This window comes from Rhinatrema bivittatum, chromosome 6 (assembly GCF_901001135.1).
Source record: "Rhinatrema bivittatum chromosome 6, aRhiBiv1.1, whole genome shotgun sequence".
NCBI lineage: Eukaryota > Metazoa > Chordata > Amphibia > Gymnophiona > Rhinatrematidae > Rhinatrema > Rhinatrema bivittatum.
In genome coordinates, this window is record NC_042620.1 from 119,532,231 (window position 1) to 119,555,571 (window position 23,341).

The following is a 23,341-nucleotide window of genomic DNA, read 5'->3' on the forward strand; positions in this document are numbered from 1 at the left end:
CCTCCCTACCTTTCCTCGGACCTTTCCTCGGACCTCCCTACCTTAACCAGGCAACAAACCATTACCTGCCATTAAGTTCAATTAGAGAATAGCCACTGATATTAGCAATGGTAACAGGGACTAGACTTAGTTTTTGGGTACTTGCCAGGTTCTTATGGCCTGGATTGGCCACTGTTGGAAACAGGATGCTGGGCTTGATGGACCCTTGGTCTGACCCAGTATGGCATTTTCTTATGTTCTTATGTTAACCATCCAGCAATGTTTGACGATGGCTACAATTCTTGGGCCAGGAGTCCCAGCTGCCGAGGAGAATGGAGGAGAGCTTCCCTCGGCCTCGGAGGAAGCGTCCCTGAGCCCGCTTGATGTCAGGCCTCCACCACAGGAGCGAGAATGTCCGCAACAGCTGACCAGACAGAGTCCCGGAGAGGTTGCTTCTGTTCTGTATCCCGAAGGAGCTTCTGCGTCGACTGGGTCCACCCCAGTACTGCTGGGAAATCCAACCGGAGACCTGTGTAGGCCCCCGGCTGAGGAAACATCTTTTTTCAGTGGAGGAGAAGGTGAGAGGCTGTTAGAAGCCCAGAAATCTTTTGCTATGATCCAATAACCAGCAACAGTAACTCTTGAGTCAATATAGGACTTAGTCAAAAACATGGGAAATGCTGCAACTGACTGTTCCACAAAAATTTCAATGTTATCTCAGCAGTTAGAAACAGTTTGTAAAAATAATCAAGTGCAAATTCAAGAAAATCAAGAAAGGTTTACCCGCATTGAGGAAGAACTGAATGTGATTAAAGGGATAAAAGTTCCCTATGGTGACACCCTGCAGAGAAGCATTGAAATATGTCGAAAATAGATTGAGATACTTGAACTTACGCTTGTTAAACTTTCCAAGGGCGGTGGGGGAATTACCGCGATTCACTCTAAGGAGATATTTCCTGGAAATATTAGAATTTTCTTCAGAAGAGACCCCCCCACCTCGGATAAGGTGTATTTTCTAACATCTGGTGTAAGACCTCAAGTGCCGATACAAGCTGTGGACTTAGAAAATCTCACTGATTATTTGGAGTCCTCAAATTATGAAATCTGGAGAGAGCTACTTTACTGGTTACCTTTCTGACTGACAGTGACTTGAGCACAGTCATGAAGAAATATTTAAAAAAAAATCTAACATCCTATTTATGGGACAACCAGTAAGAATTTTCCCTGACTTATCCAAGATGACCCAAGAGAGAAGAAAAGGTTTCCTAGCCTTGCGGCAGGAAACCCTGACCCTTGGGGCCTCATTTTTTCTAAATGCTTGGTTAAGCTGAGAGGAGATAATTTTGTTTTCACTGCTCCGGAACAGTTAAAAATGTTTATTGAGGCAAGGAAACTGGTAACATCAGATGGGATCAATGTATTGACATAAAAATTGTATATGTAGCCATTCATGCTATGCAATTTCTTATATTTGTATCCTGTATTCTCCTTATTATGGCTCCTCTCCCAGTAGATTGGGGTCTAGTGGATACATAAGATGTATCTTAGTAATTTCTATAATGATAGCCTATGAGATGTATCACGTTTCCTAAGCAAAGGTTAAATTTTCTGAAATAATTTTCAAATAATAAATGAAAAAAAAAATACTTTCAAACACATTGAGCATCTTTTTTATATGAAACACAGAACCACCCTACAAAGCAGAGTTTTCTCCCTTGAGGTCTGGTCATAAATGTAGAGATGAAGAGTAGCTTAGTGGTTAGAGCAGTGGGCTGTGAACTAGAGAAACCAGGAATATAGGCTAGGCACTTCACCATCCATTGCCTCAAGTACAGACTTAGATTGTGAGCCCACTGGGGACAGGGAAATACACACAAGCCCTGAATGTAATCCACTTTGAAGTGCCTGAAAAGTAGAACATAAATAAAACTTGTTCACCTGTTACAAAGACAGTACATTTCTGGCCAGAGGCACAGACAGAAATACACGTATTCCAGGGCAGAGTTAAGATTTACACTTGTGCAAGCTGCTATTTTGTAAGAAACTTATAGTCATGCTTAAAATTGGGTTTTACACATGAAAATGCACGTTACCCGTGTTAAGTGAGCTTTTGACAATTGCTACAATACATGCCATTGAATTGTCCATAGGAGATAGGAGATTCACATGTAAGTGCACATAAACTGCTTTTTAAAATTGATATGATAGTGTGTTACATTTACATGTGTAACTTCTTTTAAAATTACCTCCTTCATTTAGACAAATCAGAAGCTCTGCCAATGCACGAAACAGTGGCGAGAATGTGTGGCCCAAGCTTACAGATGAAATGGGCATCAGACTCGTTGAAGTATTTGTGCATTAGACTTCATAAGGAAGTCTCAAAGATACACAAGGTATATTACAAAATTCTTTATGATAAAACCAGGAGTACTTTACAACACTGGATGAGTTTGCCCTTGTACTTAGGGAGTATGATAAATTTGGTCCAAATGATAATTCTTCACAAATGGTTGTATATGCTTCAAACAATTCCCGTTTATCTGTCTAGCAACGATTTAAAAGGGTTTGAAATCTTATTCAACAATTTTTATGTCAGTGCAGAAAGCTGCGCAGCGCTCTCTCCTTGTTAATGAAGAAATGGCAAGGGGGGATGGGTCTGGCCAATTTATATTGTACAATTTGACATATAATCTTAGACATGTGAGGGATTGGATAACGGGCATCAGTTATTATACACCTTCGGAATTAGAAAAAGAATTGGTCAGGCCATTAGATTTGAGGTACGTTTTACATAGTCACCCCATCTTGCTTCCAAAGCATATTCAAAGTAGTATTTTGATTTTTACCAATATTGAAGGCCTGGAGATGGGTGTGGTCTAGTCTGCAAGTAATACCTTTCTCCTTATAAGAGGCAATTAGGGTTGCCAACTGGCTTCGGATTTTCAGGACAGGTTTTACTCCCCTGCATGCAGGTACTTATAGTCTTGCTTTTCTTAGGGAATGCAATAGGGAAATCAGAATAAGTGCCAACATGCAATAGGGTAAACCCAGGACTAGATCAACCTGTCCTGAAATCTGGAGCCTGTTGTCAACCCTAGAGGCAATGCAGATTTTAGAATGGGGACACAATCTACTATTTTTAATGCCTGGTATGGCAAAAGGTTTCAGGTAATTTCTCACTGAGGATTCTAATTTGCTTTCTTTCTGTGAGTTTCAGAATCGATTTGAGATGGAGCATAAACATTTTTTTTGTGTGTTAGACATTACATGCTATCTATGGACCTGCAGGAACTTCACAAGGAGAAGGGAGCTCTTTACTTGGACATGATTTATTTGGAGGATCCCAAAAGATACAGCATTTCATTTTTTTCATAAATTTCTGAGAGACAACGATAACTCTCCTTCCTATGCATTCCAGAGGGAATCTTGGCAGAGAAACTTGGGCATAGGATTGAGCCAAACCTATTACAATAGGTGTTTCTCCAGAGTTAAATAACCAGTAACATGGATCTGAATGAAGCTCAGTATAAGTGCTTAATGGGGTTTTACCTTCCACAAAAGCAGGCACATTTCTTGCACTTAGATTCAACTGATCAGTGTAAGAAATATCTCAAGGCAATTGATACCCCAAGCCATCAATTTTGATCTTGCCCTCATATTAAACATTTTTGGGAATTGGTTTCAGTTACATACATATTATAACAAGGGTGCAATTGCCGTTAGATGTTAAGACTATATTTTTCAATGATTTGAGAAGGATGCCCTTTAGAGATAAGTACCTTTAATTTTGAGGGAGGAAAATATTTTTGTTGGCATAAAAAATTCATACTTCAGAAATGGATATTAGCAGAACCTTCTATTTTGACTCAGCTATGGAACGCTGTTAGTAACCTTTGTATTATGGAAAAATATATTGAAAAAATGGATACTAATAAGAAGAGACCAAAAAAAAACCAGGAGAAATGGATCGCTGTATATAAAAGAGACTTTATTCTGACACAATGCAAGCCCGACTCTGGCCAAGTTTTGCTCTTTGTGGAGAGCTGCCTCAGGTGTGCAGATCACAAAACCAGCAAGGAAAGTCAGGTGAAATGGGCCCACACAAGTTCCAAAGGCTGCATAGCCATGGGGTAAAGATTTACAATCTTTACCCCATGGAGCCAGGAGCCTAATTTTAAATGATATGCCTGGCACTTAGTCAATGTTGCGACCGTCGCTGCTCGACGCCCTCACTCCGCCCTCTTTACCTCTGTAGTGACTCCCTCCAGTCTGATGGACGGCTGGCTGCCGCGGCGTCTCCATGCCGCCTCCCTCCGGCGTACTCGGACTGGCTCGACGCTGCAACTCCACCATCTTGTCCTGATGCCTAGGGCATGCGCATGCGCGCATCCCAACTTTTGTACCAGCAAGGGCGCGAACCTCATGGGCGTCCCCCTGAGATGATGTCATCTGCTTCCAATATTTAAAGGTCTTTGAATACACTAACAGACTGAGTTAGCAAGGGGATTGCTTCTGCTTTACTCTCAAGCTACTCTGCCTCCTCGGACTTACCAGAGGTACCCGCTCCTCGGGGGCCTCGCTCTTTTCTTTATTTTCAGATTACAGATAGGAACCGGTACTCGCTCCTCGAGGGCCCATGTTCCTGGACACTCTGAAGATTCTCTACTGCCTGGAAGCTATCGCAGATACAGACATTTGTGAGTTACCATCGCTCTCTCAGAGCTTTCCCTGGAACTAGGTACTCGCTCCTCAAGGGCCTAATCCTTTCTAGCTCCTGAACTTACTTGAGACCTTACATGAATTTTGTCATCTAGTTCTGTTCATGAACCTTGCCTACTCTGCCTACTCACTTTCTACAGTTTCTCAACAGCTCAGCCATCCTGGGATCGTTGTTCCAGTACCTGAGGGACTACAGCCCTGCCGGGCATATCAGTTTACTACTGCCACCTCTGGTGGTTTCTAATAACCTGTTTAATAAAAGAACTAATGTGTGTCTGTCTCCATACTCCAGCCTAGCTGGTAGTCCCTCTCGGGGTATCCTCCCGAAGGTATAGTCATCTGCCATCGGCCCAGGGATCCACCCACAACTACATCAGATTCATTACAGATTGCTACTCCTTAGCAAGATGATATCTGAGACACTACAAGATTGCTGACTCCTCCCTCTCCAGGAGCCCACTATACGGAGCTTTCTCTATAGATTGCTCCTCCTATCTGACTGCTCCTCCCATCAAGCATCAGATTTCATCAGATCTCTAACAGATTGCTAACTCCGCAGTCTAACCCATAACAGATTGCTATCTCGAGCTGTAGATTTACAACAGTCAACTGTGTGGTACATAGGCCCTTCTGTTTAGATAAAATTGTTTAGGTGCATCTTCTCTAAATAATATGCATGTTAGCTTAGTGGACTAAGGGGGGAGGGGGATCTATTCTTTGTTTTGCAGGTTCGTTAGGGTTCTGGTTAATAACTGTGTTTAAATGCAATGAAAAGCTATATAACATGTCCTAACTGATGGTGGACAGAAACCATCCACTGCCAATTTTGTGTATGTATCATTTGAAAACTTAATAAAAAAGATTTAAACTTTAAACTTTATGAGAGACTTATGAAGATACATTTGGCAACTTGTTTGTGCAATTTTAAACCTGCAAATTACCTTACATATTTGATATCAGACTCATCTGTTGTCTGTTATTGGTTGAAGGTGAGATCTGGGTGAACTGGGGGAGTTCAGGGTGAAGAACTAGGAGGATCTCGAGGACCTGGAGGAAGACAGGGTGATCTGGTGATAATATCAGCAAACTGGTGATTTCAGTTACACATGCATGTTTTAAAATAAACTAACTTCCATGTGTAAATCAGGATTTTATGCCAAGTTTGCTTATTTATTTATTTTATTTATTTACTTATTTTATATACCATCGTTTGGGGGAACCATCACAATGGTTTACATAGATACAATAATATGAAATGAAGTAAAGATACAGAGTTAATTTAGATTATTAGTACATATAAAAGAAATAAAATCAAAGCAAGCAGTAAAAGTAAAGTAAAATACAAACTCAAAATAAGTTAATAATACATACAATTTAAATAAAATAAAATCAAAGCATACAATAAAACTTCATTAAAGAAGATGAATACATAAAAGGAAGGGGGCTTTGATAAAGAACAGGTTGCTGTATCTTAAATATTATGAGTTATATATTTTTTGCACATAAAATATATGTGCATATGTTTATAAAAAAAAGGTAGATATAACATGCTGTGGTAGATCTCATATATATGCTCATGTATGGGGCTGCACAAAGCTGTGTGAAAGTTATCCTGTGTTTCCACCTCTTGAGTAATAAAGATCATTTATACTTGGTGATTTCCTGAGTGAAAACTTAAACCTGCAATAGAAAAAAGTGAAAATATTTTGAGAAAAGAATCATGGTCCTGGTTTAAGAAATTCGTATTACAAATTTGTGTTAATTATTTGAACTGAAACTTATCTGATTTTTTTTTTTTTTCTGTTGGTGAATCCTTATTCCAGCTAGAAAAAAAAAAAGAAAAGAAAAGTTAATATTTGAAGCTCTTTGAAAAACCTGAAAAGGGAAAGGAAAGCAATTAATAGTGAAAAACAAACAATTAAAGGAAATATACTTAGCTTTATAATATTTCACTTGAACTTGCTAATGGGGGTCCTGGAAAGTATTTAAAGACATTTTACTTGTTACCAAAAGATGGTGGAATTATAAGTCCAAAAAGTGCTAAATAAAAGGTCAAGTAACACTTTTCAGACTTCTCTGGCTAAGGGCCTCATTTTCCAATATCGCATTGGTAACGCATTAGGGGGCGTTACCAATGCAAATGAGGCTTCTTTCGTGCAGTGGGGAAACATCGCGTGCGGCGATGTTTTCGCCATTCGCGAAAACATTAGCGCAATTCACGATGTTTTCCCAGTGTGCGATGATTCTTTGGGTGTTTCATCGCAGTGCTGGATACTCTACCTGGGCAACAACAAGCTAGGTGGAGAGAATGTAGCCCAAATCTCCTCTTGGAGTGAGTTTCCTCACTCCGACGGCCAGCAAATCTTCACTAGAGACCACTGTTCTTTCCGTAGGTCTCATGTGGAATGCGAAAGTGGCCCCCAACCCCCGACGCTTATACCTAATCCCCACCCCGAGTTAGTAGGTGGCCCTCCCATAGGGATTAAAATACCTGTCTAGGGCATAGGCACTATAGTAAGGTTCTCTCTCTCTCTCTCTCTCTCTCTCTCTCTCTCTCTCTCTCTCTCTCTCTCTCTCTCTCTCTCTCTCTCTCTCTCTCTCTCTCTCTCTCTCTCCTGTTGCTACTTAGCTGCATAAATTGGAATAAGTATCTCTAGTTTAAATACAGTAGTAAATTACCATGAATGTATGTTTTTGCGCGGTGGCCATATTGTAGTCAATGAGGTTTATCCGAGGTGCGATTATTGCTAATTGAAACTTTTCCCAATATGGTGGCACATGAGCAGTTTTGCAAGTTATCCTCATAGATTTTAAAAGACACATAATAAATAAATGCAAAAGCCCTAATTACATTTAGCAACCCTTAAACTGAAACTCCTTATCAGCCTTTTAGACTTTATCAACACAACAAATTAAGATGCAGCTAGAAGCCCAGCAGCGAGATAGGGGCTATCCAGTCTTTTGCACTGAGTGACACATATATGATTATCTACCTGTTGGTGAGAAGTCATATGTGTGCACCTGGTGCAAAGAGCTCCTGACTCTCAGAGAATGAGTTCAATCTTTGGTGGCCAAAGTAACAGTCCTGAAGGAGCTGAGGCAGAAAGATATGTACATAGAGAATACCTTCAGGGGCATAGTGGAGTGGTCCCAATTCCAGTCTAGCAGCCCTTATGCTTCTTTGGAGGAACAAGGTCACCTGGCAGGAGACCATCACCTTGGTGTGGCAGGAAGTGATGCTGTAGCTAGGACCTGCAATCTTCTCACACCAAGGGGGGCCATGACCAGAAGAGAAGGCTTCGTATGGCCGCTATAGTGGATGATTCCATAATTAGGAAAGTCAATAGCTGGGTGCATGATGGGCATGAGGATCGCTTGATAACTTGCCTATCCAGTGAAAGTAGTGGACCTCACATACCAACTAGATAAGATTTTAGAGAATGCTGGGGAGGAGCTGGCTGTCATCATACATGAAATAGGAAGGTACAGGAGGGAGGTTCTAGAGGCTAAAGTTTGGCTCTTAATTAGAAAATTGAAATCTAGAGCCAACAGGGTTGCATTCTCAGAAATGCTTCCTGTTCCACACTAAGATCTCCAGAGGTAGGCTGAGTTTCAGAGTCTAAGGGCCGTATTTTAAAAGGGTTACCCGCATAAGGTACGCGCTTAACCCTTTTAAAACACCCCTGCACATGCCGAGCCTATTTTGCATAGGTTCGGTGGCACGCGCAAACCCTGGGACTCGCGTAAGTCCCGGGGCTTCGCAAGGGGGGCATGTCGGGGGCGTGTCGGGTGGGCAGTGCGAATTTCGGGGCATTCTGGGGGATGTGTCGGGGGCGTGGTGCTGGCCTGGGGGTGTGGTCGAGGCCTCCGGAACAGCCCCCAGGTCAGGTGATGGCACGCCAGCAGCCTGCTGGTGCACGCAGTTATGCCTGCCTCTGGCAGGCGTAACTTTCCCAACAAAGGTAGGGGAAGGTTTAGATAGGGCCGGGCGGGGGTGGGTTAGGTAGGGGAAGGGAGGGGAAGGTGCAGGGGGGTGGAAGGAAAGTTGCCCCTGAAGCCAATTTCGGAGCGGCCTCGGAGGGAACAGGCAGCGCGCACAGGGCTCGGCACGCGCAAGTTGCATAAATGTGCACCCCCTTGCCTGCGTGCGCTGACCCCAGGTTTTATAAGATACATGCGGCTTCGCATGTATCTTATAAAATCCAGCATACTTTTGTTCACGCCTGGTGTAAGAACAAAAGTACGCGCGCACGTAGATTTATAAAATCTACCCCTAAATGTATGAATGAGGCAATATTGCAGGGAAGAGGGTTTTAGGTTTGTTAAGAACTGTGGGACATTCTGGGGAAGGAGGTGACCATTCTTTTGGGTAATTGTCACATCAGGACATGCTATAAAGGTAAAGTTTCTAGATGGAATTAATGACTGCTTCATGGAATAGCTGGCATAAGAACCAACAAAAGGGAACTATTTTAGATTTGGGGAAACAGGGAACACTGTTAGAGCCACTTGGCAATAGTGATCATAACATGATCAAGTCTGATGATAATTGAAAGGAGAACACTAAGGAAATCTATTGTGATAGCATTTAACTTTGTAAAGGGAGACTATAATAAAATGAGGAAAATAGGAAAAAACTGAAAGGAACAATGGCAAAGGTTAAGAATTTACATCAAGCATGGATGTTGTTTAAAAATATATCATGGAAGCCCAGACCATATTTTTTCCACATATTAAAAAAGGTGGAAAGAATGACAAATGACTACCGGCATGGCTGAAAGGTGAGGTGAGAGAGGATATTCTAGCCAAAAGAACATCTTTCAAAAAATAGAAATGGATCTGAATAAAAACAGGAAACAGTATTGGCAAGTTAGATGCAAAGCATTAATAAGGAAAGCAAAGATAGAATTTGAAAAGTAGCTCTCTGTGGAAGCAAAAACTCATAATAAAAAGTTTTTAAGGTACATTCAATGCAAAAAATCTGTGAGGGAATCAGTTGGACTATTAGATTATCAAGGGGTAAAAGGGCACTAAGGAAGAACAAGGACATAGCAGAGAGATTAAATGAATTCTTTATTTCAGTTACTACTGAGGAAGATATAAGACAGATACCCATGCACAAGTGATATTTAAAGGTAATGATTCAGAGGAATTGAAACAAATCTTAGTTGTACCTGGAAGATGTAATAAGGCAGACTGACAAACTAAAGAGTAGCAAATTACCTGGACCAAATGGCCTATATCCTTGAGTGCTAAAAGAGCTATGAAACTGCAGATCTACTATTAAAATCAGCTATATTACCTAGAGATTGGAGGATAGCCAATGTAACATCAGTTTTTAAAATGTTTTCCAGGAAACTAGAGACCAGTAAGCATGACATCAGTGCCAGGAAAAATGGTTGAAACTATTCTAAACAACAAATTTACTGAACATACAGATAGTCATAGTTTAATGGGACAAAGCCAATATGGATTTAGTCAAGGAAAGTCTTGCCTTACCAATCTGCTATACTTTTTGAAGGTGTTAATAAACATGTAGATAAAGGTGAAATGGTGTATTTTCAGAAAGTGTTTGGCAAAGTACTTCATGAGAGACTCTTGAGGAAATTAAAAAGACATGGAAAAGGAGGCAATGTTATATTTCAGATTGAGAACTGGTTAAAAGATAGATAACAGAGAGTAGGACTAAATGGTCAGTTTTCTCAGTAGAGTGCTCCAGAGATCTATACTGGGACCATTACTTTTTAACTTTTTTAAAAATGACCTCGAAATGGGATCAATAAGGGGATACTTTTTTTTAAAGATTTATATGAGTAAATGTAACTAATATTGCAGCAAATTTCAAATGTCATTTACCCATGTAATGTGAATTTACATGGGTAAATTGTATGGACAATTCAATGGCATATATTGTAGCAATTTTCAAAAGAACACTTACATAGATATAGTGCATTTACACATGTTAAACCCATTTTTTAGCGTGTAAATGCTTTTCAAAATCAGGCCCAATTTGAAATGATCAAATTTGTTAATGAAACAAAATTATGCAAAGTTGTTAAATCACTAGAGGATTATGAAAAATTGCAAGTAGACCTTGTGATACTGGGAGACTGGGCATCCAAAGGGCAGATGAAATTTAATGTGGACATGGGACAAGGGCAAAGTGATGAACATAGGGAAGAGCAACCAAATTATCGCTATACAATACAAGTTTCACACTGAGTCACCACCCAGGAAAAGGATCAAGGCATCATTATGGATAATAGGGGTGTGCATTATTTAAAATGAGTATGTAAAACACAATGAATAAAGTCAATCCATTTCATTCAAGGGCCCCAAAACAAATCGGAGCCACCCAAATAAAATGAACATTTTTACTTGCATTCATTTTAAATGAATTCATCAGGCCTAGGCCTAGGCCCAAGGCCAGGGCCTCACCTAGGGCATAGACCAAGGCCTAAAGCAGGATCACTGCCTATGCCTGAGCATGACACTGGCATCTCAACCTAGGCCTAGACCTAGGCCCGAAGCCTGGGCCTCGCCTAGGGCATAGACTGATACCCATGAAATGGGCCACAGCCTAGGCCTGAGCACAATGCCAGGGTCTCGGACAAGCACCTCCCTTAAAAACGTACCTGATTCATCAGGTATCCATGGAAATAGCCAGTCCAGTTACTGACACCTAGGCCTTGACCTAGGCCAGAGCCCAAAACAAAGCCTGATGCCACAATCCGGCCTGGAGGCTGGACCCTGATCCATGGACCTCGGCCTAGGACAGAGCCCAAACTCAGGCTTGACGCCATGACCCAGCCCAGAGTCCGGGTTCTATCACTGGGGCCTTGGCCTGGACCCAGGCCTGACATCAAGGCCTGTTCTGGAAGCCGGGTCCTGATGTCTAGGCCTCAGCCTTGGTCGGAGCCGAGACCAGGCTAGATGCTGCAACCCAGCCTGGAGACTCAGTCCCAAAGCCTGAGCCCTAGCCTGGACCCAGTTCTGACACCAGGGCCTGGCCTGGAGGCTGGGTCCTGATTCCTTGGCCTCGGTCTAGGGTCAGGCCCAGGCCCAGGCCCAGAGTCCAGACCTCGAAGCACATCCATCATCCTCTTCTTTCTTCTTCAATTGATGCTGCCCACTGGGGTCAAGCTGGAGTTAATTAAATCCAGCACATTCACCCCAGCGGACGGCACCATTTTGATGTACAGCAATATATGGCAATGCCACATATCAAAACGGCGCTATCTTCAGGGGTAAAGTCGTTGGCAGATGATGTGGTAAAAGTTGTTAATGTAGCCAGTCTTTAAAAAGTTTTGGACAAGTTTTTGGAGGAAAACTCTATAAACTATTATTCAGTTGGCTTGGGAATATCCACTGCCTTCCTTGATTAAGCAACATGGAATTTTTTGACCTAATCGGATCCTGAGAAGTATGTTTTGACCTGAATTGGCCACTGTTGGAAACTGGATACTGGGCTTGATGGAACTTTGGTCTTACTCAGTATGGCAAATCTTATGATCGTATGTTAAAACAAAAAAAAAAACTGGGTGAGGAAAAAAACTTCTCAAGTATCAGCACAGGGAGAAAATGTCAGTGATGGAGAGAGGAGAAGGTGAGGGGCATAACCAGGAAGGGGAGAAGAGAGGGACAACCAGGATTGGGGAAAGGGGAGGGAGGAGGGAGGAGGACCAGTGATGGGGTGAGAAGATGAGCATACTAGGGATGGGTGAGTAGACTAAGAAGGAGACAGGATGCTGGGCTTGATGGACCCTTGGTCTGACCCAGTATGGCAATTTCTTGTGTTCTTATAGAGAGATAACTGGAGCTGGAGGAGAACAAAGAGAAAGGACTGGGGATGGGATGATCAAGAAAGAGGGGGAAGATAAGAGGAACAGGACCAGGAATCTGAGATAGGGAAAGAGGAGAGAAGGAGGGAAGATCTTAGATTTGGGCTTGAGGGATGATCTTAGATGAAGGGAGATGAGGAAGAAAGGGAGGTTCCAGGATCTGGAGAGAGGATTTGAATTGCTGAGGGGCTGAGGAGTGGATTGGGAGGTGTCCCTACTCTGCTCTGGTGCTTTACCCCATTCAACTGCATCCTCTTTCTAACCTCCCACTCAGTTTGATATACACACATACACTCTCCTGATGCTGATACCTTCTCTATCACATATACAAACACTGCCCCCTACACCCCTGTTTCCCTCACACATACTGTACATACACTACCAACTGATCCTCTCTCATCCTTTGTCCTCACTCCCCTCCACCAATTATTCCCTCCACCCCATCTTAACCTTCCCAAATTGATCCTTTTTTGCTCCCCAGTTCTTCCTTAACCCCCCCAGAAGATCTCTTTCATCCCCTCAATGATCTCTCTTAGCACTTCTTATACTCCCAACCTCAATAATTCCCCTCTCATTCCCTCCTCCCCATAATGGGTCTGTATCACTCCATTTTGCAACTCCAGTATTCCAGGTGTGACTCCAATATTTAGAGTTAGCCAGAAAACATATCTGGCTAACTCTGATAGTCCTGCAGAACTGTCCTAAAGTTAGCTGGATAAATGTATCTGACTAACTTTAAGATACCTAGGTATATTCAGAAGCGAGGCTCCACTGCTGAATATACAGCACTAGTTAGCCAGATAAATTTATCTGGCTAACTAGCAGAGTAGCATAGCAGCTGAATATGGAGTCTGCAGTGACTGAAAAGCTAAAATATCTCCCACTCCTTCAGGGATTCCAAATGGGTTGCCTGGTCCCCAAAGTAGGCCCAAAAATCTAAACAAGGCAAAAATCTCCTGCTTCCACTAACTTCAAAAACAAAATTGCACTGCCCACTCTTACACTGCTGCAAGCTATTTTTATGATCCCAGAGGCCAGCCATTCCAGCAACCTGAAAGGAAGAGCTATTTGCAATGGTGCCTCCCCTTCCCCAACTGCTACCTCTCCTAGCCTAGGGCCATATCTCATAACAAATCCTAGAGCATCAATACAGCAAAATAGTTCAGAAACTATTTTAATTATTGTATGCTCTGCATTTCATTACTTTAGTAAATGCACATTAAATATATATTAAAATATTTAGTAGAGATGTGCAGAGGTAAGAACATTTGGGGCTTCATTTTCTAAAGTATCGCAGGCCTGAAAATTGCGCTAATGGGGGGCGGGGGGGTCGAAACGGGAAGGTGGTCCTGCTCTAGCCAGCAGCGATCGCACCGCCGCGGTGCGATCGCTGCCGGTTTCGCACCCAATAGCGCCACCATAGAAGGTGTAGTTATTGGGTGCGAAATAGGCAGCGAAAAGGCCCTTACCTTTTCGCTGTCGGCGCCGTCTTCGCGGAGTCGGCCCCAGTGATGCCCCGACTCCTCCTCTTCCGGGGCCAACTCCGCCCCAATTTAGGTAGCGCAGGCGTGCGCTACCTTCGCTAGCTATTGCAGGCTTGCGCTGTTAGCGCAAGCCTGCGATAGCCTTAGAAAATAAGGCCCTTGGTTTGGGCTTCGTTTTTGGCCCACCATGGGAAATTTTGTTTTTCCCGCGGTTCATGCTTTTTTTGGGGGGGGGGAGGACCCTGATTTTTGGGTTAGTGCGCACTAACCCGAAAAATTAATTTTTACGAAATTTCGGAAAAATTACAATCGTTTTTTGGGTCCTCCGAACCAGGACAAAATAGACAATTTTGTTGAAATTGTCTAATTCGGCCAAAACGAATGCACATCCCTAATATTTAGCACCTCGATATTAAAAAATCCCCTATAGCATGAAGTTTAGTGACTAAACCCCATTGTTATGAACCAGAACAAATCTAATCTAGTTTACTGCTTCATTTATGATTAAAATCTGTTAAGCTTTGCACATTTATATAAGTTAAAATAAATACATGCTTCATGCATCATCAATAATGATATCTACACTAATCTAAACTAGGTTTCTATGAAATACCTCTACCAAACAACGGGGTGAATTTTCAAGGAGTTCTCTGCACAAAGATTGACATATACACGCATAAGTAGTAAGTACTCATATAATCAGTATTTTATAACTTTTGAAAGTATGTGCATACTGTAATTTCGCACGCACATATTTGCTTACAAAAAAGGCAGTTTAGGGGTGCTCTGCGGTGTGGCCAACAGTTACATGCGTAGGTTGCTATTTTAAAAGAGACTTATGCATGTACATTTGACAACTTGCTTGCGTAATTTTACACCTGATAATTATATTGCGTAATTAATATCAACTTATTTATGGTGTAATATTGGCTGGGTGGGAGATCTGAGTGAACTGGGGGGAGTTCAGGCTGAAGAACCAGGTTGGCCTCGATAACCCTCTGCTAGAGGAATTGAAAAAAATGCTAATTTCAATTACACACACATGTATTAAAATAATAAATTAAGAAGTGGGCTGGGAGGGAACTTCCCTACACCCCTACCTAACCTTCCTACCTTTTCCCCTCTCCTCCCCGACCCCTAATCCCACCCTATTAGTTTTTTTTTTGTTTTTATTCTTACTTTAGCTTCTGAGGTGAAGTAACCTCTGTATGCTGGCTGGCTGGCGGCGCGCGCTTTCCCAGGACAGTGGCTAATGGTGCTGTCCCGGCCTGCTCCCTGCCCCCCCCCCCCCCAACCAGCCTGCCACTTTTCAGAAGCCCAGCACTTCGGCACGTAACAGGGGTTATGCACGTGGCTGGGCCCTTCCAAAAATGCATACGGTGTGTGCAAGGCCTGGCCATGTGCATAACCCCCCTTATTTACGTGCATGGACCTTTTAAAATCATGCCTAAAGTGTACTATGTTAACACGCAAATCCTTATTAATGTAGCCATATGCCTGGCAATTTTAATTCCACTGCTAGAGGTGAAGTTAAAATGTTTTCCTTAATGTGCACATTAATTTCCATTTTAATGCACATCCACCTGCCAGTGTTTAGTAAATAGTATGTTAAAATATGCATGTTATAAACACATGTCAAAGTGCAGTTTAGTAAATAGGCCCCTAGGAAAGCATATCAAGTCAATATTCATACAGGTGAATTTTCAAAGGCGTTATGGGGTAGATTTTAAAACCCCTGCGCACGTAAATCCGGGAGGATTTACGCGCGCAGGGCACTCGCGTGCCGGCGCGCCTATTTTCCATAGGCCGCCGGCGCGCGCAAAGCCCCAGGACGCGCGTAAGTCCCGGGGCTTCGTAAAAGGGGCGGGAGGGGGTGTGTCCAGGGGGCGGGTCCAGGGGCGTGGTGACGGTTCAAGGGCTGGCCGGAAGGGTAGTCCCGAGTCCCCCGGCACTGCGGCCTGTGCCAGGGGATGCCGGGGCGGCGCGCGCAATTTACGCCTGCTTCAAGCAGGCGTAACTTGCCCAACAAAGGTAGGGGGGGATTTAGGTAGGGCTGGGGGGCGGGTTAGGTAGGGGAAGAGAGGGGAAGGTGGGGGGATGCGGAAGGAAAGTTCCCTCCAAGGCCGCTCTGATTTCGAAGTGGCCTTGGAGGGAACGGAGGCAGGCTGCGTGGCTCGGCGCGCACAGGCTGCCGATTTTGCGCAGCCTTGCGTGCGCCGACCCCGGATTTTATAAGATACGCGTGGCTACACGCGTATCTTATAAAATCTGGTGTACTTTTGTTCGCACCAGTGGCGTGAACAAAAGTACACACGCGCGTATGTTTTGAAGATCGACCTCTATGTGCGTAAATGTAGCATACTAGCATAGTAATTTTCAAAAGCCATTTATGCATTTTAAAGTGCATTTTACATGGGTAAATCCTATGGACAATTCAATGGCAATTTTCAAAAGCCCACTTACTTGAGTAAAGTGCATTTACACGTGTGTAACCCATTTTTAAGCATGTAAATGCTTTTGAAAATCAGGCCCCTAGCCTCTACTTTGAATATTTTCATAAACTAGGATTCTTGGATTTTTTAAATTCTCTGTATTGTTTTCTTCTTATCTTAATTTTGCAAACAATTTCAAAGACTTATTTAATCTTGTAAGAGTAGACAATATATTACTTTGTGGCTCTAATTCCTCTCATTTCTGCCTTTGATGCATTGCACATTGTTTTTTTTTATAAGTAACATGAATCAGATCAAGGACAGTATGCAGAAATTACAAAGGAAAAAACTGACCTAATGTAGATTAAATCATAAATGTCTCTATGTCTTAAAATCATTATTTCAGGTTTGCTCTTAGCTTTTTCTCAATTAGTTAAAGCCCTTTCCAGGTATGAGGGCCCTCCTACTCTCTGCCTGCGGTGATAATCCTTATTGAATAGTTCATTTAATAATTAACAGAAGCAGTAATTTATTTCAAATAAATCCACAAAAGGGTTAGCATGCCCTGAGCAATCTAGCCGTGTCATTTCACATATTAACAATCACTGTTACTATTAAAAAAAACGATTTTCACCAAAGAATATACTTGTTAGTTATAGAGCCTCCCCTGCAACAGATCATCATCTATGTTCTGCAAGACTCCGTGTGTTCAGTGGCCCCACTATCTAACAAATCCTTCCATGAAGAAACAGATCATCGTAAACTGAAGTCTTGTCCCCAAAGTCATCCTTGACCATTTGTTATAGCAGTCACATTCTACTAGAACAAGCTTTGTTTATAGCAAACTTGTTGGCGACTAACCAGTTATGAAAACAAAATCATCCACTCTACTTCTCCATGAAACAATGCAGTGGGAAACTATATCTGATAGTCACGGAAGATAAGAAATATGTTTTACTTTGGGTTTTTTTTAATAGATTTGCCTTTTTTTTCCTATATGGTTGCAGCTTTTTTTTTTTTTTTTGGACATTGTATAAAATCAAACTATCAAATTAAAATAAAGAAATAAAATGAAAATTTATTCTGTGACTATTATAGATTATTATTTGAGCAAGTCTATAATGACTAAAGAAATGTAGTGGCTATGTTAGTCCACACAGGTACCCAGAAATAAAGATCAAAGAAGTTGTACCTGATACTTTTTTTTTTTATAAGACTAATTTAATATGTTTGCTATTAGCTTTTGAGTGCTCTACACCTTTCCTTAGGTCAGTGCAAACTGAACTAAGGATGATGATGTCCAACTCTAGACATATGGTATAGTTCAGCCTACTATTTGATTATACTTTTGGACATCATCACCTTTAGATCACTTTGTACTGACCTGAGGAAGGTAGCCTAACTCTCAAAAGCTACTGTAGTAACACATGCATTGTTAGTGGAATAAGTCCATAAAGATATAATACCCCCAGCATCTTTGTACCAGTTACCTGTACAGGTCTTATCTTCAGAAGAAATATCCCTTTTCATAACAGAAAATAAATAATCCATTTTATTTTTGTACTTTCTTGTTGTGTAGGAGCGATATAATAATGCAGCCTACATGTTCTAGAACATACCAAGGCACAAAATATAACAGAAGAATCCATTTTTATGAGCTTTATATCATTTTTACATGGTCAATTGGCTGTTTTTATGATCCTGATACATAACATAGCATCTGTAGAAAACAAATTCTACAAGATGATGGCAGGGTCCCTGATTTACCGTTAATGCTAGTTAGAATTGCCACAAAAATATTTAGCTGTGGTACAGTGTATTCAGTGTATTCTTTAAGGTAAATAACTATGGTCAATAAAAGTTCAGCCTATAAAGGGTCCCATCTTCTTCCAGTAGTTTTCTGCACTGAGAATTACTATGAGAATAATCATGGCTCCCTGCACACTAGTATTTCCTCTGATACAGTATGATCAATGTTGTGGAAAAACATTTATTATATTTCTTCTAGCTACTTAAAGGCATTACTGAATTATGGGTATCGCAAAACGAATCCACTGTGCATTTTTTCTTTATGTGACGTTTTTACAGTCTTCATTTTCTGCTTTGCAGCCCCCTGAGCTCCAGTGATCACGCTCTGCACCCTCTTATGACTGCCGCAGGGGTAGCTCCCTCCCGCTTTATTGCATCTGGAAAGCGCTGCACATGATAACGTTCGTTTTCATTTCATTCTGGGATGAACTCTTATTTAAAGAAAGTACTTGATAGGGAAATGAAACAATCTGTGTTGGGCTAACAGCTTTTAATCTCCCGACGAAACAAAGGTTAAAGGTTTAAACCTAAAAAAAAAAAAAGATGCTGCCCTTCTATAGAACCCTTCCTACAGAAGGTGATGGAATTGCAATTGCTATCAGCCAGACAGCAACTTGCATAAAGTACAGCATTCAAAAGACAGTACTGGAGATGAAACAAGAGGAGGATAGCCTGTTTGCAAGATGGGATATGGAAGGCAAAGGGTCCAACAAAATGAATCATTTCATCATCCAGATCACTTCTTGTTCCATTTTATTCTACCTCATATTTTGCAGTAGACAGCATGGGAGAAAGTTGATTAGAGCAGGCCGCCTCCTCCTTCCCCCTCCCCCCAACACACACACATACATCCATTTTAATAAGCAAAATTAAGAAGTAAAATACTAAAATCTCAACTTTTGTGATAGCTTTGTGCTTGAATAAATGAAAACATTACAGGTATGAAACAGGTATGCTCCCACCAATTTACTTCAGGAAATAATTTAAAAGATTGTGATACATTCTCCTCTCTGTGCTAATGGGGAATTAATTCTATCCTTCATTCCTACAATAGGAGTTTGCGCTTCATCCCCTACCCGAAATCTGTTTCCTCTGCCTCTATTGCTACACGATTTGTAGCAAACTCAGAATACTTAATAGGAGGATAGCCTGGTAATGAGGTATGTTTAGTAATTTTTTAGAAGCAGAACCAATGATTTATGACCTAAATCTAAAGTCAACTTTATTACAAAAATGACTTCACCTATAATACCCTTATTCAGCACTCTCTTGAGAATGGTGTAGTTGAAGAGCAAAGTAATATAGCTGGTAGCTACAAATAATTCAGGTCCCTCCCTCACTCAGTGCTCCCTCCTTCACCTGCTTGCCAGAGGTAGAATTATAATACTATGTTTTCTTCTTATGAGACTTGCTGATGCCAGCTATTCATCAAGTACTATGATCCAGTATGGGGAAGTTCCTATATTTCTATCATTTTTCTTCACTATCCCAAGAGAGGAACTCGTTTCTAGAGTGACCCCCTTGAAATCCGGAAACTCACTAATTACCACAGTTAGAATTTTGTAATGGATGGTGCTGGGTATTAAAACACAGTCTCCAGAGCCCAACAGGATTGCCCAGCTAGTCCTCTCTCTTATTAAACTACTGTGTCAATTTCTAGCAATTGTCTGTAATTTACATCTCTAAGTCACTTAGAGGATTATGTGTCCATTTGCATTAAAATAGGTTTCTGTCATTAAATTGTCAGACTATGAGGCTTCTGTAAGACAAATTAGTGATCTCTAAATACCAAGCAAAACTTACAATTCCGCTTTTCTAAGACTTTTGATAACATGGTCAATAACAAACTGACTGATAGACTGCTTAGTACATATCCATGTTACAAAGACAGTATTTCTATAGGTAAAGAAGAGTACAAAGATATAGGAGCTAGATTGCTTTTCAGATATTTTGTAAATAGGCAGCGCTAGTACCTGAGAGTCAATAGCACTGTTCCAAACTAACAAATATACAATAGTGCAGTATATAATAAAACTACATGCTAGCTGTTGACACCAGAGTTTAGCTTCTAATTCTATATAACATGACTGCCACAAGATTGCTAGATATTAGAATTTGTCTCCTGACAGATAAACAAGGAGAAGTGTCAGTAGTCAGCCACTGAGTTATGAAGCAATATCACGCAGAGAAGACTTGAGATGGCATATAGGACTCACTTGCGAGGGGTGAAGTTCTGTGCTCAGTGGAAGAAGATAATCTGAGGGCAAAAATGAGGAGGCATCATTACTCTTCAGCTCTGTCGCCCTAAAAAATCTAGAGATTCTGATGCCCTGCAAGCACCCAGATGCACCAGTTAAAGATCTGTTGCACTTGCTTGTAATGAAAGAGGAACATGGTGGAATATCTTGAACACGGGGATTTTTTATTTTTCTCTTTGACCAGTGGCACTTTTTCCCTATTAATCTCTACTAGAAATCTGTAAAAACTTGTTTTGTAATAGTTTATTTTAAGTATTCTGGATTTTCGTATTTGTGATATGAAATGATGTTGGGGTTTCTTATTTATTTATTTAGTGCTTTTTTATACCGACATTCATGATACCAATCATATCATATCGGTTTACAAGAATCAATGGGGCAATAACATTAACATCAACATGAACAATAAGGCGAAAAGTGAAAAAGTTACAATAAAACAGGGGCACTCGAACTGGGAGGAGGAAGAGCCAGAGGCATGAGTAACTCAGAACTAAATAATATCAGGTCATATTCTCAGGACTATAATAATAATAACATGTTTCTTGCAAGGGAGAGTGATTTTGTAGCTTTCTGATAGGGCTTTACACTCCCCTAAAGAGAATAGGGAAGGTAATTGGTTATATTAGGGATTTTAAATTAATTGTAATTGTACATTATTTAATTGTATTATTGTTATATTGATATATTCTTTTAGATGTATTATGTTATTGCGAATGTATTGTGTTATGTTGATAAATTTTATATAAACCACTCTGGGTTTTTTTTCTGAGAGAGGAAGGTGGTATAAGAAATAACTAGAAAAGAGTTAGCATCAGCCTTTTGAAGAATAATATTTATTTTAAATGATGGTTTAATCAAACCATACAAGCTTTTCCAGAACCCCAGAGATATGAAACTAGGTATAGGTCAGCAGAGGAAAAGTGCACTTGGTGACTGCATTTTCAAATCACTGCATGTACTTTCCGTTGTGTACTTTCCCCCAGCTCCCATGCAGGTGCAAAGTACATGAATAATACCAAAGTACCCATGTTGTGCGATTTTTCCTGGGGAGTTTCCCTTTGACAATTAATTTGCAGGCCCCACCAGTGTCCTGCAAGCTGTCTGCGGGGTTTCAAAATGCAAATTCTATGAAGACAATTTTCAAGTGATTTTTAACCCAAGTAAAATTGTCAGCTGAAAACTGCACTGCCCATTCTGAGGGGGAGGGACAGGGGCAAGGAAAGGCAAAGTCACAAGACAATGTCTGTGAACTGCATTTTAAATACCTAGGCTAACTGCTCTTTTCAAAATGCTAATGTGTGTGGTTTGCAAAGCAGGTGCAAAATCCTAGAGTACAGAAATACCCATGGTACCAGCCGGCCCTGAATTTTCCAATAGAAATACCACGGGCCTGCAGGCAATATGCCAATTTGAAAAATTGCCCCCTATAAATTCATAAGCTCTAATTATTTTTTAAAAATGAGGCGGCACTGTAAATTAGCTGCCTTCTGAAAAGAGGTTCTCTTTTTCAGGTGAAAGATTTTGTTTTGTAAAATAATAAGCTCCAGTATAAATAAAAATGTATTAGATACTTGGGCAGTTTGTTAATAGGATAATAGAGGTTATCAAATCATGAGTGGGATAGAACAGGTAAATAGGGAATGGTTAAATATGCTTTCAAATAGTACTAGAACTAGAGGATACTCCAAGAAACTAACAGGTAACAGATTTAAATCAAGATGGAGAAAATAATTTTTCACTCAACATACAATTAAGCTGTTGAATTTGTTGCCAAAGGATGTGGTTATGGCATCTAGCAAAGTGGGGGTTCAAAGGGTTTTGTACAAATTCTTGGAGGAAAAGTCCATAACTATTATTAGAAATCAGACTTGGGAAAACCAGTGGTGATTCCTGGGAATGAGCAACAATGAATGGATCTACTATTTGGGATCAGAATTGGCCACTGTTGGAGACAGGATGCTGAGTTCAATAGACCCTTGGTTGTACTCAGCATGGCATTTCTTATGTTCTCAATAAAGCTAATGCATTATAACAAAACATGGATTTGAAATCCAGTGGGTGCATCGAGAGGATATTATTTTGCTGGTGGCTGAAGAGGAGTGGTAAGATTTGCTTTCGGAAATCTTAGGACTTAATAAAGTTTGGGGAGAGGTGAGATAGTGGGGTATATTCTTTAGAGTTTGTGTGTATCTGAGATAAAAAGCAAGCCAGAGGGAGGTAATAGTTAGAGTTTGTATGTATCTGATATATATAGCAAGCCATCAGGAGGTAATAGTTTAGAGATTGTGTGTATCTAAAAAGGACCTGCTCTCAAGGTGATGCATTGTCTTCTCGCACTGAGGATGAGTCTCCCAAGACTACTGCCTGGAGGGATGGATTAGATCATCCATCATAGTTGGTGATTTGATGATTATAAATGTAAATAGCAGGGTGGTTGGTGGATGTGAGGAGTGCCTGATAATTGGTCTGCCTGGTGTGAAGGTGGTGGACCTCATGCATCATCTAGATCAGCGCTTCTCAATTGGTGTGTCACAATACACTAGGGTGTCGCCAAACACCGGCAGGTGTGTTGCATCTCCCGGTGTCCCACTGCCCCGTTGTACTTTCCTTCTCCCTTTTTCCAGCCCCTGTGGGCCAATTGGAAGCCTCCTTTCTTCCTTCCCCCATTGTCCAATGGAAAGCCTTCTTCATTCTGCCTGCCCCCGCGCAGGCCAATCGGAACCCTCCTCTCTTCTACCTGCCAGTGGGAGTAGGAAGAAGGGAGGAAGCCTTTGATTGGCCGGTGAGGCAGGCATCAGAATGCCCAGGGGTGGGGTGAG

General features: G+C 41.3%; 1 pseudogene; it reads left to right on the forward strand.

Moving 5' to 3' along the window:
- Positions 1-7,388: 7,388 nt before the first annotated feature.
- LOC115094750 lies at positions 7,389-7,505 on the forward strand (annotated as a pseudogene).
- Positions 7,506-23,341: the final 15,836 nt, after the last annotated feature.